The sequence below is a fragment of the Sturnira hondurensis genome, unplaced genomic scaffold (genome assembly GCF_014824575.4).
Source record: "Sturnira hondurensis isolate 20B ecotype Veracruz unplaced genomic scaffold, ASM1482457v3 Scaffold0008640, whole genome shotgun sequence".
NCBI lineage: Eukaryota > Metazoa > Chordata > Mammalia > Chiroptera > Phyllostomidae > Sturnira > Sturnira hondurensis.
In genome coordinates this window covers 4,261,214-4,278,544 of record NW_028081271.1, presented here as the reverse complement: position 1 = coordinate 4,278,544, position 17,331 = coordinate 4,261,214, and the positions used below count along the sequence as shown (strand labels likewise).

Sequence of the window (17,331 nt, the reverse complement as noted above, 5' to 3'; positions counted from 1 at the left end):
TGCAGAACATTCCAGCACCAGACCCTCCTTGCTGTGCTCACAGCAGCATAGAAGAAGGGAGAGACCCAGAATATGAGAGGAAAGCACCTAGGAGTGAGGGAGCTTCAGATGAAACACAGACAGGAATTTTAAAAAAGTGAAGGTGTGTAGCGAGCCAAACTGATAGATAAGGATGATAGAGCCGCCACACTCATCTGCTGCCTGGCTTCTCCCGTCGGAACGTAAACTCCATGACTCCTCATTCCCCGTGAGCATCTGCAGGGCTCAGGCAGCTCCTGGACCACAGCGGCGGCTCAGCAAACACTGTGACACAGATGAAACGGTGACCGTTGTGCTGACTCGCAGAGTGAGTTTCGGGGAGTTGAAGTACCTTGGACAAGGACCCATAGCATGGCTAATGATAAGTACGTACAATAACAACAATAAAAATAGATAGATAGAAATTGGCAATTATAGGACTGGAATGCAAAGCACCCCTGGAAGACATGTCACCACTTGGTTCAAAGTGGCTTGGGTCATCTCTTCACGGGAAATGGGACTTGAACCTGTGTCATGGAAGCCTACATTATCTTCGCTTTAACACTGAAAATATGTACCTACTGTGCACAAGACAATAAGCTGGACACAGGCCAACTCCACATTAGACATTTCTGCTTCAGTTTCCAGCATTTGTGATACTGACACACGATGTACCTCTGCTTGGGCGGTCCTGGCACGGCACTCTCACAAGAACAGGGCTCGAGGTACTCCGAGATGACATTGAAAATGAAGATGTAATATTCAGAACTACACGACTTGCCAACACTAGAGGAAGGAAGACCGCGTTATGGTCAGAGAGATTCAAACTTACTTAACGCATGCATGTATTCATGCTGTTGCCAGAGAGGATTTTTTGGCCACTGACTTTAAGCCTCGGAAGTACCCTTCCCCTTGCTCTGTCTGAAAGACCACCCATACCAGGGGGCTCCGATTAGTGCCTTGGAGCTACACGTGCATCACGACTACAGTAACATTATAAGACATTGGCCCAGAAGCCAGATCTCCAATGCATGTGTTTTAAAATCACTGGTCTTCAGTATCGTCCGAGTATGTGAGTATAGAAAGAATTTGCAAAGACTGTTTAGACTGATGTATTTTTAAACCAATGACAAACGAGTGCTGTTATTCATGTGAGAACAATTCCTTTAGGTGAAAGTAACCTGCAAGGTGCTACAAAACCTGCGTGAGGATGTCTTGGACGTGACCTGGAGGAACAGAAGGGGTCTATGTCCACACACTTCCCAGAGAGGAGACCGTGTGCGTTCATATTTGTAGGGAATCGTGTCACTTTCGAGGTTCAGTCAGGATGTCTTCTTTCTAAAGTCAACAATGCTCTTTCCTTCCCCTGCAATACAGAGTCTGCAGAACACTGAACAGGCGCATATTGTGACAAATGTCCGTCTTTTCGGCCCAGGACTTCCTCTGAGCGGTTTCCAGGGCCACCACCACATGTCATGTGCATCTGCAACTGCACAGATGTTTAGCGAGCAAATGTGAATGGACCCTGGAATCCGGCTATGTGACGATGGTGCGCTGAGTGCACGAGAAAACGATTCGACCCCTGATTCTCTCTGGGGCACGCGTATCTGTGTGTTGTAACAGTCTTCCCCTGTCCTGTGACTCTTTGCCAGGCCCTTTGGCCTTGGGAATATGCTGCTCACGCAGGAAAAATTCTGCAGAAAGTACCACCCAAAAAACGTACGGCTGTGACCTGGCATCCACAGGCAGTTTGCAGAATAAAGGCAGACATTTTCTTTACCTCTCAGCCATGTTTGGGAATGAAAGATGCGAATCCTGTGAGCATATTCCCTCGTGTACCCAGGACTAAAGCAGCCGTGGCATGGGCCCCACGGGAGCCGGCTGTTTTTGTGCTGAGGTTCCAAACGATGCTTTGTGTGACGCCTGCCTCCAGTCCCCCAGCTGTCTGCACCGCTGCCCCTCTCCGGTGACGACCCAGAGGCACACTTGAAGACACACTGTCAGACACGGGGAGGAGGAAAGTCAGTTTCGAAGCCCCAGAGACAGCGGGTGCAGAGGGTCACCGAGCACGAACAGTTGCTTTGTGGCTTTGCAGTCTTGAGGGGGAGCCTGTTTAGCAGCAACAGCAACCAGACACGAGCCACGCAGGCCTGCGCGGCATCACTCATGGTGCTGCCAGGTCGCCAGGAAGACGTCATCGGGAAGGATGGCTCCCCATCAGGCACACTGCATGGCTGCTTGTTTGACTTCTGAAGCTAAAAGGTCTGTTCCGTGGTGGCCTGCAGACCGACCTTATCATTTCGGCTCACACTGGCTGGTGTGTTTCTAAGTGATTGTGTCATGGATTTTTTTTTTTTCTGTGGGTCATGTCACAAATTTGAAATTAGTAGGGACAAAGACGGAAGCCCCTCATCTTTCTTGCTGACCCCAGGCCTGCCTCTGGGTCTGTTAGAAACACACCTCCAATGGACACAGGGGTGATTTTCAATTACTCCTCTCTCCTGCCCACCCTTCTGCCCTGCAGTCAACTGGTCAGAGGGTCTCCACCCTTTGTAGCATTTCTTTCTTGTTTCGTTTTGGCTGTGGTGAATGAAGTTCTTCTCAGTTCTTATCCCTACCTTCCTCTTTTTAATCTCTTTGGCAGAGGCATGGAAGAGCAAAAAGTAACATTTTTAGCTGCCCTTAAATGAAATCTCATGTTTTGTACACTAGACTTGCATGGGACCAGAACTGCTTCCATATGTCCAGTCATGATTCCTATCTACTCTTATGTGAGGCTTCTTACATGGCTTCTTATGATTGGTTTTGTTCTTTTTTTGACTCCATCTGTTAGCAGATATGCTTTGTTCCTTCACTTTTGATTGATTTTGTCTTTCAAAGCAGTAGCCATAAAACTTACTATCACGAAAAAATATAGTGAAAAAATAGTTACGATTTTGGCAGTGAGTTTAAATGTGCCTCCCCACATTATATTAGACACAACACCCACATATCAATGCTCATTTAAAGAGGTCCTAACATCAAGTACAAAATGAAATAAATTCCAATACATAATTGGACATTGCAAACTTAAAAGAGCTACCAGGAAACAAGTGGGCGAACAGTAATCTTTTGTTCGGCGGGTTAATGTAATCCTGGCATCCCTCTAATACCAAGGACACGGTTTAATAAATGAGGGAGGGCACAGAGCAACACGAAAAGCCCCCTGGGAAAGGGGTTCTGACGTGGCTCAGAGTGGTCCTCGTCCTCCCCTTGGTGGGCCAGCAGGACAGAAACTAAAAGCCAAAAGGAAAGCGTGCAGCCCCTGGAGGAGATTTTAATTACATTAACTTCATAATCGGTCATCTTTACAGAAAAGAGGTTTGTTTCTTCAACGTTTTCTGCGGCGTTAAAAGCCTTCTTTGAGATGAAAAAAAGCAAATAATTAGAATAAAAAGAGTGTCATAGTTACAGGGTGCAGTTTCTGCCCCTAAGGCACATTTGAAATCGTTACTAGTGACATGCAGACCCCTGGAAAAATATTTCTATTATATATAACCTGTTCCATCTTATGAAGAGAAAGACTCCACTGCACGGGATGTGCTGTTGCTCCCTCTTTCTTATTATTCATTGAACAAAGAGAGCAATTCACACCAAACTCAAACTATATGTAACATGTTTAAATAAAATCTCTCCATGTCCTGCTTTCTGCTTGTGCTTTTTAGGCAAATCAAAAGAAACTTTACCTAGAATATAGTTCGTGTGTTTCAAATCAGACACTCTGATTTCAAAGATGGCGTGGCAATAAGAGAAGGATGGATTCTGTTCGGTCAAATCTGCAGCCTTTTCAAAATCCAAAGTTCTTACTTAAGAACTGAAACAATTTTAAGATATGGGTTCCTCTTCCTCCGGGCAAAATAGAACTTCCTGGATTTAAGAGGCTTATTAAAGGTCTCTCAAGATTTCCTCAACTTCAAACGACTCTTCCAAAATGATGTTTTCAGATCTAAAGCAAACGAACCCCACGCTTGTGGATTAAATTAACCTGGGAATATATGGAGGCTAAAATTACTACTGAGTTCAAACAGTTTTAGTCACTGGATAATACTTGTCACTTGGCAAAACAATAGAGGGTCTGCCTAGAATTCACTTGAAGATAAAATACTTTAAAAAATTGTCAAAATACAAAAAAATGAATTATTGGTTATTACTTTCCTTTGATATAGCTCATTACCACTCATTTAATTACTTGGTCTATAACTGAGATTACATTTATTAAATACCGCAAGAATTAAAACAGCCCAACATATCTGTCAGTATATATTTTAAAAAATGATATCCATGAAAGATGATTATTAACTGTTGTCCAAGCATTTTTGAAGCCCTATAATTCATGACCCACCGTCTCCAGAATTTTCACTATCCAAGTCTGAACTTTAAATTCCATAACTGGAATTTATGCTAAATGTATATTTAGCAATGTGTTTATAACAAATCAAACAGCTGTAAAAGCAGTTTATTTAAATGATGGGCTGCAGATAGTGACGCAAGGGAAAACAACACTTCTGACAGCTAGAAAACTCAAAGCTACGGAAAGCAAGCCCCCGCAGGGCATTCCCTGTTCTTAATCTAGGCTGGGTCCCTGTTTGTTTTCTTCACCTTTAAGCGACTGATTTCTCCATAGATACCCAGAGACATCTGGTACCACGACCTCCTGCGCTTCGATACTGAACTACTGGGAAGAAGTCGCCGTCACCAGTCAAAGATGCTGGCTCTCGGAAGCTCCGTGAGGCTCCCGAGCTAAGAGATGGCAGGGGCTGCTCTGAATTCTCAGGGAGAAGCCCATCCACACCAGCATCTACATAAGTGCATGGAAGGGGTTCTGCACTCACCGACCTCTCCTGTGAAAACAGTTCGTTCAACAGGCTGATTCTGGAATCGCAGGTGTCGGTAGAGCCGTGGGAATTCACACAGTGGGGGCTCAGGCCGCCCCCCCTCCCATAGGAGCACAAAGGTACTTAGAGACCCTCCCCTACATTAAAGTGGTGGTTCTCAGGCGTTAGTCTGCATCAAAAGCGGCCCGAAGGTCGGGGCTGCTGGTGCAGGGACCCCGTTTGGAGAACCACGGCAGCAAGGTGTTGTTGGCCGTTTGTTGCTTAGCTTCCATTGAACTTGAAGACTCTGCATCAAGACTGCAGAACAGGCATATCAGAAAATCTAAAGGCTCCTGCTCGCAAAGTCACTGCTGGCCGCTGGCCTCCAGTAGCCAATTCAGAACAAACGGAATTTCTGCCAGAGAGGGCTCAGCCCATCTGACCTGGGAATCAAACGGCTGAGACATTTTTCATTGTCTTACGTTCATCTCACTCTTAATTTTACTGTTCCTCCCTCGAATCCCACCGCTTCGGTAAGAACTCAGTTTCCTCGCCCTTTCTAATCTGTTGCTACTTTTAAAAACCTACCACAGAGATTTTCAAACTGGTGAGCCACAAGAATTTTAAGACATGCAGTGCCTGACTATTTAAGCCAGGGACACTGGCCTCTTTTCCCTGGAAGTGTCAGCCCCAAAAGTGACAACAGCCAACACAGCCACTGTCCAGTGTGAAGGGATCAAAATTACACATTTTTTTTTGTCAGAGTGGCAAAAATGTATACATTGTTGGTGTGCTGCAGAATTTTAGTAATTGGTCCGTGAGTGTCAGAAGGTGACAGAGTTTGAAGATCACTGATACCCCACACCGTTAGCCTTTCTCACAAATGAGACACCGGTATCTGCCCTCTTTTGGTTCTTGTTTGTTTCCTGTATCTGTATTTCGGTTTCCACGTGCTTATAGAACGTTCCCAACACACTATCTTATTCCAAAACGACTTTCTTTAGGGGGCTCTCTTTCTTTTCTCTTTCAGCCTAATACTTGGATCTGTGAGCCACGTAGAGGTCTAGCTGATGGTTCCCCTTAGTTAGTTACAGCTTCCCTAAAGGCTTCACGCCTGTCTTCACACCGACCATGCTATTTCTCTGCCCTTACCTTTTCTGGCTGGAGTAGCTTTTATACATTCTTTTCCCTTCTAAAAACTTTGTTTCAATTTATTACCTGGATTTAAATCTATATAGGAACAATCAGAGGTAGCTTATTCCTTTTAGCAGAGACTTCTGGAAAACTCAATTCTAAATATTTTAAAAGCACCTGACACACACACACACACACACACACACACACAATGACCTTACCCCTTTACACAGCTGCTATTTTGAGTGGGGAAAAAAGGAAAGCACTTTTCTGTACAACTTCCCCTTCCCTTAACTTTTTTCCTTCTTTAAGCTGCTGAGAACCAAGTAGTGCCCGTTGGCGATGTTTCCAGCACTGGCCACCGTGAGTGAAACACCCCCAGGGCTGCCCAGCATCAGGGGTAGTAGCTCCTCATCTACAGGACAACATAAGGAAGAACAGTCTCTTATCCAGGTTCGGAATGAGCAGAAATCCAGCCTACTTGGGGGAAAAAAATCCCACACCGAAGCCTCTTCATTACAGTAAAAGAGAAAGTTTGTTCTTCCTCATTCAGATGCTGATGTGAAGCACCCCTTCCAGGTGGGAGAGCACATCCCACCCAACTGAGATGGGGCAGGAGCGCCACACAGATCACTCGGTTAAGTTCTTCAATAACCCCTGTGGTGGCGGGGGTACCGGGCAGAAGCTGGAACTAGGAATAAAAATTAGTAAATAGAACCTAACAACTGAAAAGCCCTGTTTCAGCAATGGATAAAATGGTAAGGGTTAAGAAATAATACAATTTACCTAAACATCAATACTTTTCTCTTTGCATTTTGATAATTTCATTTCTGCTGTTTTGTGAATAGGATGAGTCTAAAAAGGGATGATGTGCACGTGTGTGTGTGTGTGTGTCTATTTTCTAAGAGCTGGCGGGGGCTTGATCACAGTGAATCAGTTATTTTGCTTCTCATATAAATGAACAGATTTATTACAATAATAAATTTAATTGAAAATGCTTTATAGAAAGTAATACACTATGCATCCCTCCCTTGTAAAAAGAAAACATTTTAGATTCCTATTAATGAAAAGGGATTCTTCTTTTATAACTTTTAAAGTAATTATGGTATGCATTTTTAAGGAAAAATATTTCAAATAAGAAAATCAAACACCCCCTAGGTGAGTAATCAACATCAGGATGTAAATTATATGTGTTTTGATGTGGAAACTAAAGAACAAACATGTAGCGAGCCCGGCTGCGACACAGTGAGTCAGTGAGACTGATAAAGTGCTTCTTCGCACCGAGAGCGTGTTGTGATCGCAAATCTATTACACTTTTGAATTGATGGGCTATTATCTTTGGACAATTTTCACGCTAGGAGGTGATCCCGGTGAGAAAAATGTCTTAAATGAAAAGCTTATAAACAAGATACATTTCACCGCTGTTGCCTGAATTAATATGCGCTGGTAGTGATTGAACAAACAGTAGTTTGAGAAATAAAGGGTTTTTAATGCTTTTACCAAAACAACTGCAGTATAAATGTATGAATAATCATACATTTCAGCAATTTCCTTTGTATCAATTTGTAATTATATTAAATATATAGATATGTTCATTTTAAGTATAGCGATATGTGTTAATTGACCTCTGAAAATTGAGAGGCAGAATTCTAGAGACTATTAAGGCGCTTTGTGGGAAATGTATTTGAGTGAATTCTTTAGTATCTTTTACACTTACTTTTCAGTCTTAAGTGAGAGACTTATATAATGTAAGCATAACCACAGCTGTGCAAAATATATAGGGCTACAAAAAAGAGCAACATATTTTTATTATGACTTATTTTAACTTAGAGGTATCTAGAATCAAGTACCAAGTCAGGTTACAGAGTTTGCTTGGGGCCAGTAAGAACTGAACAACATTAATTCTGAAAATATGTAGAATTTTTTTTGTTATCATCAAGACGGCTAAAAGTAGCTTACCGTGCTCTGCTTCACATTTTAGTTACTTTATCGGTTTAGCCATGGCATCAAATACATCAGTCTGTATTAGATATTTCCTTACATGGTTTAAGATCTCAATTATACCTACTGTTGGCAGTTATTACATACTAAACATATTGCAATTAAAATGTGCATGATAAAGGACATCCTAGAATTCCTATGTGCTATTTGCCCAAGACTTAATCTATTTAATTGTAAATTTATTTAATAATTGATGGCTGCCTATGGTTAAAACTGTTCAGCAGAGCTCTTTCTGTAAACTTGAGGCAGAAGTGGTGATCTAGATGAAGAGAGGAATTTCAGGTGTAGAAGTATGTTGATGAAGAATAAAAGAACTTCGGAGTTTTAAGAGCTGCTGAAGCTATCCTAGTCAATCAGATAAAGAATAGTGAACAGAAGAATTTTTTTAAAAAATATTTTTATTTATTTTCAGAGAGAGGGGAAGGGAAGGAGAGAGGGAGAGAAACATCATTGTGTGGTTGCCTCTCATGTGTCCCCCACTGGGAACTGGCCTGCAACCCAGGCATGTGCCCTGACTGGGAATCGAACTGCGATCGTGTGGTTCGCAGGCCCGCACTCAATCCTTTGAGCTACACCAGCCAGGGCTGAACAGAAGAATTTAACAAATCAAAACAGTAAACGACTAGTCCAAAGAGTGGAAAATGATTTAAATAAAGCTCATTAAGCACCTATTTACTGTATACAAATAAAATATTACCTAATTTAAACTCCACAAAGTCTCTACACTGTGTGTGTGTGTTTATAGACATAAAATCTACTTTTTTAAGATGAGGAAACAGCCTTAGTGTGTCAGTGTTGATACAGGGACAAAGCCAATCCTATTTTGCCCTAAAACTTATATTCTTCACCAGTTGCATAACACAGTGGGCATTTCTATATGTGGAATATATCTTATCTCTCGTGTAGATCACACTTCTGTTTGTATTTATTGCTTATCTAAAAAATAAGAACGATATTAAGCTCTTATAATATTGAATACGCTGACGACCATAGAGCCTACACTGAGCCCCTCTGGTGCAAAGGCCCTCATGGCTGGTGGCTGAGAGAAGAGTTCTCCAAGGAGAGCGGGTGACAGGCAAGGCCTCACCTCTTAGTGTACAGATTGTGCGTGATTAAGTCCAAGATTCTGCAAAACACTTCGGGATGAGTTCTGCACTGACCTTGAACATCCTTTTTAACCACATAACTGTTATTTTCTTAGCTTGTGGCAGGGCACCCAAAATAACTATGAACCTTAGAAGTGAGTTAAATACATAACAAGGAGGAAACTCCAAATTTGCTTATCTTTTCTGTGATGACAGTGGCTGTCAGTCATGGCCCTACTAAAAATGTTTTTGAGAAAAATAGTATTATTGGCCCTCGCTCTGGGGTGACTCAGGGGATTGAGTGCCAGCCAGCAGACCAAAGGGTTGCCAACCTCACTTCTCAGTCAGGGCACGTGCCTGGGTTGCGGGCCAGGTCCCCATTTGGGTGCCTAATCGTACGAGGGGCAACTGCACACTGATGTTTTTCTGTCTCTCTTTCTCCTTCCCTTCCCCCCTCTCTAAAAATAATAAATAAAATCTAAAAAAATATTATCAGTCTGTCCCTTCGAGCTAAAGGTAGTATTCAAGAACGAGTGAGAAAGTACCGCTTCTCGAAAGTACAGAGAGAATATTTTTAAAACTTACATCTGCAAATATTTCCATCAATGTATGATTTTGTTACCAAGAAGCATGATTGTCATTTATAACAATTTTCAAATTTCTAAACTGCTTAAAGTCTGCAAAATGTGTTATTTTAGTAGGTTTTGTTCTTGTTTATTTAAAAATGTGAAAATGCAACAACAGCTTATAATTCATTTGCTGGAGCACCAGAAAAAATAGCCAGATTTCAATAGATAGTATATAATCTCAGCATTATTTGGAATCTAGGAAAAGTCAAACTCCGTAGAACGAGAGAGTTCCAAATCACAATGGGCCTCTAAAAGGAATTAAAAAGGTTAGATAATCTCTAAGATTAAGTCCAGTTCTGCAATTCGCTCTGGAGGAGAGCCCCTCCTTCTCTGAAGCCACCTCCATGGCCCCAGACCCTCTCTGACACAGCCAAGTGTCCCAGGGTGGCACACTGGGCGACTTTCATACTTCGTGTTCAATGAGTACAGGCATCCAAGCCTTATCTCATGAAATATCACCACCCCACCACCATCACAGATCGTTCCCTCCCCTGTGATTCCCGTTACCTTTTCCTAAAAGCCATCCTGTCTGTGGAAAAGTCACTTCCCAGTTTACCTCCTCTGGGATGTCACCCAATTAAATTGGTAAGAGGTGATTGCTCTCATGATACAAAGACAGCCACCTCCAAAGCCGAAAGGCAGAAATCAGCCAACGTGGAAGTTCTTGGCAGACGCCATTTATCTTTATAAATACTAAATCAATTAGCATACTTTCAAATGTGTGGCACAAGAAAGGAATCAGGAAAAGAAACTGAAGTGCCAGGTACTTTACATATGACAATTCGATAAATCCATACAAAACCTTTGTCAACTATTATTAAGCCTATTTTATGGGGGGAAAAAAGAGAAAAATATGTAAGGGTAATGGGCCCAAGTGAGTAAGATGCTGAGATTTTTCACACAGATCTGTCTATCCTCAAACCAATGTTTTTTCCGGTGCTCCATGACCAGGGAGAAGCGGCGCCACGTTAGTGCAGGATGCAATTGGAATGGGACGAATCTGCTAGTATTTGAAGTGGTTCAGGATATGAGGTGCGATGCTAAGAAATCATAAAGAAGGTCAGAGCAGAATCGGAGGGGTTATCAAATAGAATGTAGTAAGATTACTTGGTTAATTGCATGTCTGAGAATTTAATCTTTTGGGCTACGAAGAAAAGGTCCTGAGAATGGTGTAGAAAACAGGCTTGAGATTAAAGGCGAAAGAAAAAAAAATGGGCAAAAGTATGTCAAGGCAAAATAAAGAAACCCAGAAGAAGATGAGCAATTATCTTTGACAGGGTATCTACTAATTGGTAATGGAACCGGAAGATAGAATTTTAGAGGAAAAAAACCATAGTTTTAAAAACGGACAATTAATTCTAGGAAAAGATAAAATCGCCATGTAGTAATGATGTTAAATACAGATAAAACACACACACACACACACACACACACACACACGGAGGAATGAGGACTGAAACATATGTTCACAGACAATATCAGTGAAGAGTAAAAGAACTAAAACCTCCCAGAACAGTTGCCAAGGAAGAGAGGTGGCTGGAATGAATACAGTATATTCAGAAAAAGACAGAGAGGAATCAGTTATTAGCTGTGACCCAAGTCCTCAGGAACCAATGGCACAGATGACTGTCTGCTTTGATCATGTTCAGAGAAGTGAACGGAAATGTGTTAGAAGTAATTAAAAATTCATTTCCCCTGGTACTGTGGGAATTAAGGTTGTCATATATGAATATTTTTACAGATGGTTGGTTATCTAAGACCAAACATTATCACAGTATACAGTATTTGCAATGATTACTTTTATTGATTGAGTATAGAGAGGGGTGAGGTTGGAGGGGGGAGCGGGGAGAGAGGGAGTGAGAGAGAAATGTTGATTTGTTGTTCCATCTATTGATGCATTCACTGGTTGCTTCTTGTATGTGCCCTGACTGGGGATCGAACCCACAACCTTGGTGTGTTGGGATGACACTCTAACCATCAGCCTAAATCATCACTCTAACGGAAGGAGCTATCAGGCCAGGGCTGATTTGTTAAAATTACTGTTTTAAAAATCCCTGGGGCCTACAGCAAATAATGAATGCATGTTTTCTTGGTATCTTCATTGCTGTTAAAAACAACCGGTTCCCTTCGATTAAACAAAACAACCCCCGCACTGTGCTGTGCAGAACCTTCATCACGTTCAAAGACACCGAACGCTTTCAATACCTTAAATCAACGGAGGCCTGACCGCATCTGTAAAGGCTTTTACTGAATCATTTCAAACATTTACTACTTCAGTTAATCAAGTGGTTCAAGGACATGAATAGTTGCCTTTCATGATAATTTGAAGATTTTTTTTTTTGTTCTCAAGAACAAAATTAGCAGACTGGGGGTTCCTTCCTACAAAAATTCACCTACTTTTTGTTGAGTGACATGAATAGTGAAAAGTTGGAGAGGTTTTATTCTGGTAAAATGACTGTTAATGCTTACACATAAAGGTAAATTCACTATTTGTTATTATAAATATTCCAGTTAAGACAAATAGTTTCTTTATCCATTGGAAAGAAGGGAGCTATGTGACGATAAAAGAATTTGTTCAACTGTTAATCAATTAGGTTATTTTGCGGCTGCTATATGCAATGGTTGCTGTTATTATTAGTTCATATTTCTAAAAGACATTTATGGAGCATCTGTCATGTACCATGTGCTTTACTAACATTATTTCACTTAATACTCACAACACTATCTTGAGTAGGCATCATTACTGCATTGAAATTGACCTTGGATTTCCATACGTTGGAGAGGATTACATAGATAGTTTACGGGACGGGTCTCGGACCAAAGACAGGTCTGTCTGCATGGCACATGCTCCTCCCACTGCTCCTCTGTGTTTGTTTTCCCACTAGATGTACTAGGGTTGACTCACGAGGAGGAACAGCAACGTTGACAACTGAGAATGACTCCATAAACATTGGCACGATGCCTGCTCAACAACCAGGTTGAGGCTGGAGCTTTACAATTGGTTAATCATCATTTCGCCCATAACATCTTGCTTGGCCGTCACTTATCTCAGTAACCATCTTTGAAAGCCTCGTCCCTGACAGCATGAAGTCTGAATTTCAGCGAACGGTTTTGGAGACCGAGTGGTAACGCTGCTGGACACACAGGATGCTCGTTCTTGGAGTAAACTCAGGACCAAACTGTGTCCTCCTTTTACATTCTAGTGAACATACAGGTTACCTTTAACCCTACCATGGTACACTTAAAAATGAAATTTGAACGTTTTGAAAAAATTTCATTCGGTATGATAACTTCAATATATGCTCCCTATTCTCTTGATATTGTGAAAAGAAAATAAAGATAAATATCTTCTGCATTATTTTAGGAGTTATATATTTTGGCGGTCAACGAAAGTTTCTCCTGCAAAGGCGCTGACAAGGGGTTAAACATTTGCTAGGAGGTGGCAATAGGAATGAGAAAAGTTCAAGCTGGGAGTCACACCTGTATTCCGCTGATGGCTGCCTCTCCACTGCCCCTCACTGACCTCTGTCTTATTCTTTCCCTTAGGTATAAAGGCATCATGGGCTTTGAAGTCACTTGACCATCGGAAATTTGGAATTATCAGGATAACCATACATCCCTCTCTGCCTGGGACAGCCTCAGTGTATGCCTGCCGTTCCAGGGTTGTTGTTCCGATCTCCTCTCACTCTCCAGTTGTCCCGGTTTGGTGATGAACTGGGTGGTCACCATAGCGCACAGGCACTGAGTTTGGGCTCGAATAGCTTCCTCCTCTCACCGAGACAAGGCTTTTAAGCCACAAATTGAAATGAGGCTTAAGCATAAACACGTCCTACAAACCATCATACACCACAGCTTGCTCTCCCATAGATGCATGCACATCCCTTTACAGGCCTTCTAAGAACTACCCTACGTATTCAAGGTAAAATATTTGAAAAGATCTAGAATCCAGCTGACTTCTACTATTTATTAGTGCATAATTTTAGATGAGTTTAACATGGCTTATTTTTGGTTGTTATTTCTTTTTAACAAGTGGAGATGGCGAGACTTTTAAATATTAACTAAGACTTTCTTAGCTCAGGTCCAGGCCTGCAGGTTGTATTTTAGTAGTTTTGCAGTTTGTATTCAGTAATCTCAGCTTCTCTGTTTTTGCATCTCTTTCCCACATTCTGTGATAGTCTCTTTCTTTACAGGTACCCTGGGGTCTCTCTCCCCAAACTTGAACAAAAGGATAAGACATCACACAGTAAAGTTAAGTCAGTGGGTTACCTCTTCGGGGATATTTTACTTAATACCTTCAACGATGGAGAGTCTCACTACATCGTACCTTGCTAAAGGTAGCTGGTTATCACTCGTAGGTGGAGGTGCAGTGTTTCTACCGGGAAAATGTCCCCCGATTGGACATGGCTGCAGCGTGGAGGCTGCTGCCTAGACTTCTAACGGGCCAGGCCGGCAGGCCTGATGCCCACGGGACTTTCTCTAGGACCACTGAGAGTGAAGATTAAAGTCGGAGAAAAAAGGGAACTTCAGTTTAGTAAATTATACTTCTGGTTAGGTATTTTATGTTTTTAAAGATGTAGCCATTGATTTCCCATTAAAGCAGCCCAGGACATCTTGATGTTTAAATTAAACACGCAGTAATAAAAAGGTAATTTAATATGCAATTTCATACATTAATAATTAGCAAAGCATTACTTGAACTACAAGGTAAAACGCTATGGGAACATAACTAATGAACCATCGATGCCAAAGTACACTTCATAATAAAACAAGAGTTTAATAAATGTTTTATTAAATGGTTACAAATGAACCATTTTGTTAACATCTAACAGGGAACGGCTAGGCTACTTAATTCATATCTATAAACGAGGACCTCGCAGGCTTAACTTGACGGTTGTCGAAGGTCAGGGCTTCTGGAGGAGAGTCCCCGTACTGGCCCTTTAAATGCTGTGCTGCCGGGGTCAGGTCTAAGCTTTTGCTCAGCTGCTCCAGAGTCTGGTCTTGGCTATTACCATGCACTGAAGCAGCTGGAGTATAAAATAAACAAAGGAGAAGCCACAGACTATCAAATGGCCTGATGGTGAGTTATAGAAAGTATAAGAAACAGCGAACTCAAAGAAGAGGGCTTTCAAGGCAAACTCCAAGCAAGTGTTAGAATCGTGCAGAGGCACTGATGTTTATGCCTGGGTGATGGTGAGGATGTGAAGACATGCGGATAAACTCCGAACGCTCGTGTGGATCTTCAGGCAACTCCAGGAGCCCCGAAACTCACCGGAGATTACGGACCAGAGCTGCTCTTTGTCGAGAAGAGTCCCAGCCACAAGAACAGCGTCTATCTCCAGCAGAGGCAAATGTTAACTTCATTACAGAAAGGAAATAAACACTTCTATGGCGGCGAGAAATGGCTGGTGAAAAAGCTGCTTTTTACCAAATCAAAATGAAAGCTATACTAAAACAGATAGGACAAGGCAGGGAATATTTACGTCTTTGCTACAGCCTCCAAGAAGCTGAAATTCTGCACATTGCTGAGATTCCCCTGGATTATTATACATCAGTTTGTAACCAACTACTATCAATATGTTGCCAGGAGGAAAGGGGAGGAGACGAAGAGAAAATAGAGAGATTCTTAGCTGCACACACCGAATTTCATACTTGATAGCTTATATCCTTTAAAGGGCAGTTTCCGAAAAGTGAGTATCAGTAAAATGAGTCTATATTAAAAAAAAAACCAAACAGCCAAAGAAGAAATTGTACAGTAGATTAAAAACTTGTTCAAGGCAGACACAGGTCTAGATAAAGTTGTTAATATAGCTGAGACGGGGCCTGAGAATCACGCTCAGTGGGGAAGCATAATGGAAAAAAGGAAAATCAATGATGAAGAAGACGGGGCCTGCACCTCCCAGCCCAGCTGGGTGAGACCATTAGAGAAACCACAGCAACGCTGTCAGTGTGGCGAGCTGTGTGCAGGTCGCTGCTGAGGGCCACGTCCTCCTGTGCCTGCGAGGTGACATGCCACGTTCTTCCAGTAGCAGCGGCATAAGACGTGGACCCTGAGCACGAGAAAGTAAAACCATGCTGCAAATGTACATTTTTCGCATGGTACACAAGTTTTAGATCCATTATTCTTTACGTATATGAGATAATATCATCCGGCAGATTTTCTACCCATGTCACTTCATAAGACTACAAAATGCCATTTGTGATGGCTCACCACCAGTATGGCTTCGAAATGGGATTTCCCACGGTGTTGCTTTGACATCGCCCTGAGTGATTTCTGAATACAGAGAAACCAGCTGCAACTTCATGTATGTAGCTGCAATGGGTTGTCCTCTAAACAGCTGCTTAATCTTTCATTAACCAAAATTCGTTAGCACGATGTGAGGATGGACAAGAAGACAGCTTTTCTCTCTCCAAACCTCTTCCGGACCCCCTCTCGACAAGATACGGCTTCAAGGGAGAGCAGTGCTCCAACCGACACTCACATTTTTGAGCTCCTGTGCTCTTCAGAGCATCCCCCAAATTAAACATGCTTCTGATGACTTAACTTGACATATTTCATAAACATTTGTCAAAACAATGATTGTCAACTACAAAGCAATTATCCACATTCAATTGGATGACTCAACTGCAAAATTACTTTTTTCCTAATAAAATTTTTCTGAATGACAGTAGTGAATTGGTGTTGATTAGTTGTGCAGTGTGTGCTAATTAATGGCAGTGGGTAAATTTAGCTCTGTGTTAAGAACCTTAGCAAGGAAAAAGTCTGTGTACATGACTCCATCTTAAGTGAGAAATCGGCTGCTTGCCTATTTTTCCCGAACTTTCTAATTTCTCCCAGAAGAGTGTTCAATAACACAAAACACACAATAAACCTCAACGACTCTTAGCTGATGCTATAGATAAAAAGACAAGAGCATTTTGCGACCTTGTTCTTAGGTTAAGAGTGAGAGAAAAGACAGCAAGATCTTTATTGCTGACAACTGTAAGGACCTCCTGCCAGCTCATTCTCAGGGCCAAATTGGTTTAGATCATGCATCGCACGGCAAAAAGAAAGAGAAACATACGAGTCATGAGACCATTTCTTCTTCCAGAAGCTGATTTAAAAGCTGATGCCAGTGGCGGTGGGGGGATGTTCTGGGGGGCAGAGCAGTTTAGGGAACATTCTCCCAGGATGTCCAGAGTCCTTTCTTTCCGGCATTTCCGTGGTGAGGATGCGTTCCCTCTGAGTCTAGCAGAAGCTGAGGGCAGTACAGAAAGGAGTACTAACGGGCATGTCCAGGGCACTCGGCTGCAAAGCGGCCGATGAGAGAGCAGTGAGGTAGAGCCCCACACTCCGCTTGTGTGGCACATGCTATAGCGGGGACATAACTGCTGAGGTTCTGTCCAAAGGCAAAAGGGAATGATTTTTGCACCTGGAGACATTTAACACCGAAGTGGATGAGCTCGGAACCCTGCTGACCGATCTGTATTTCTTCAGGGACAGGCTGCCATGGGTGGGCCAACCTGTGCTGGAAGTCCCAAAGGAAGAAGTTCACAGAAACCCCAGTAGGAGTACAGACAAGAGCAGGCACCGGGGAAGCCTCCAGAAGGAGGGCCATCGTATAGAAATGGGAA

At 42.3% G+C, this 17,331-nt stretch overlaps 1 protein-coding gene across 3 annotated transcripts in view; it reads right to left on the bottom strand.

The window, feature by feature from the left end:
* TENM3 (teneurin transmembrane protein 3) overlaps window positions 1-17,331 on the bottom strand; it is a 407,467-nt gene that overhangs the window by 148,801 nt on the left and 241,335 nt on the right. The window lies entirely within an intron of this gene.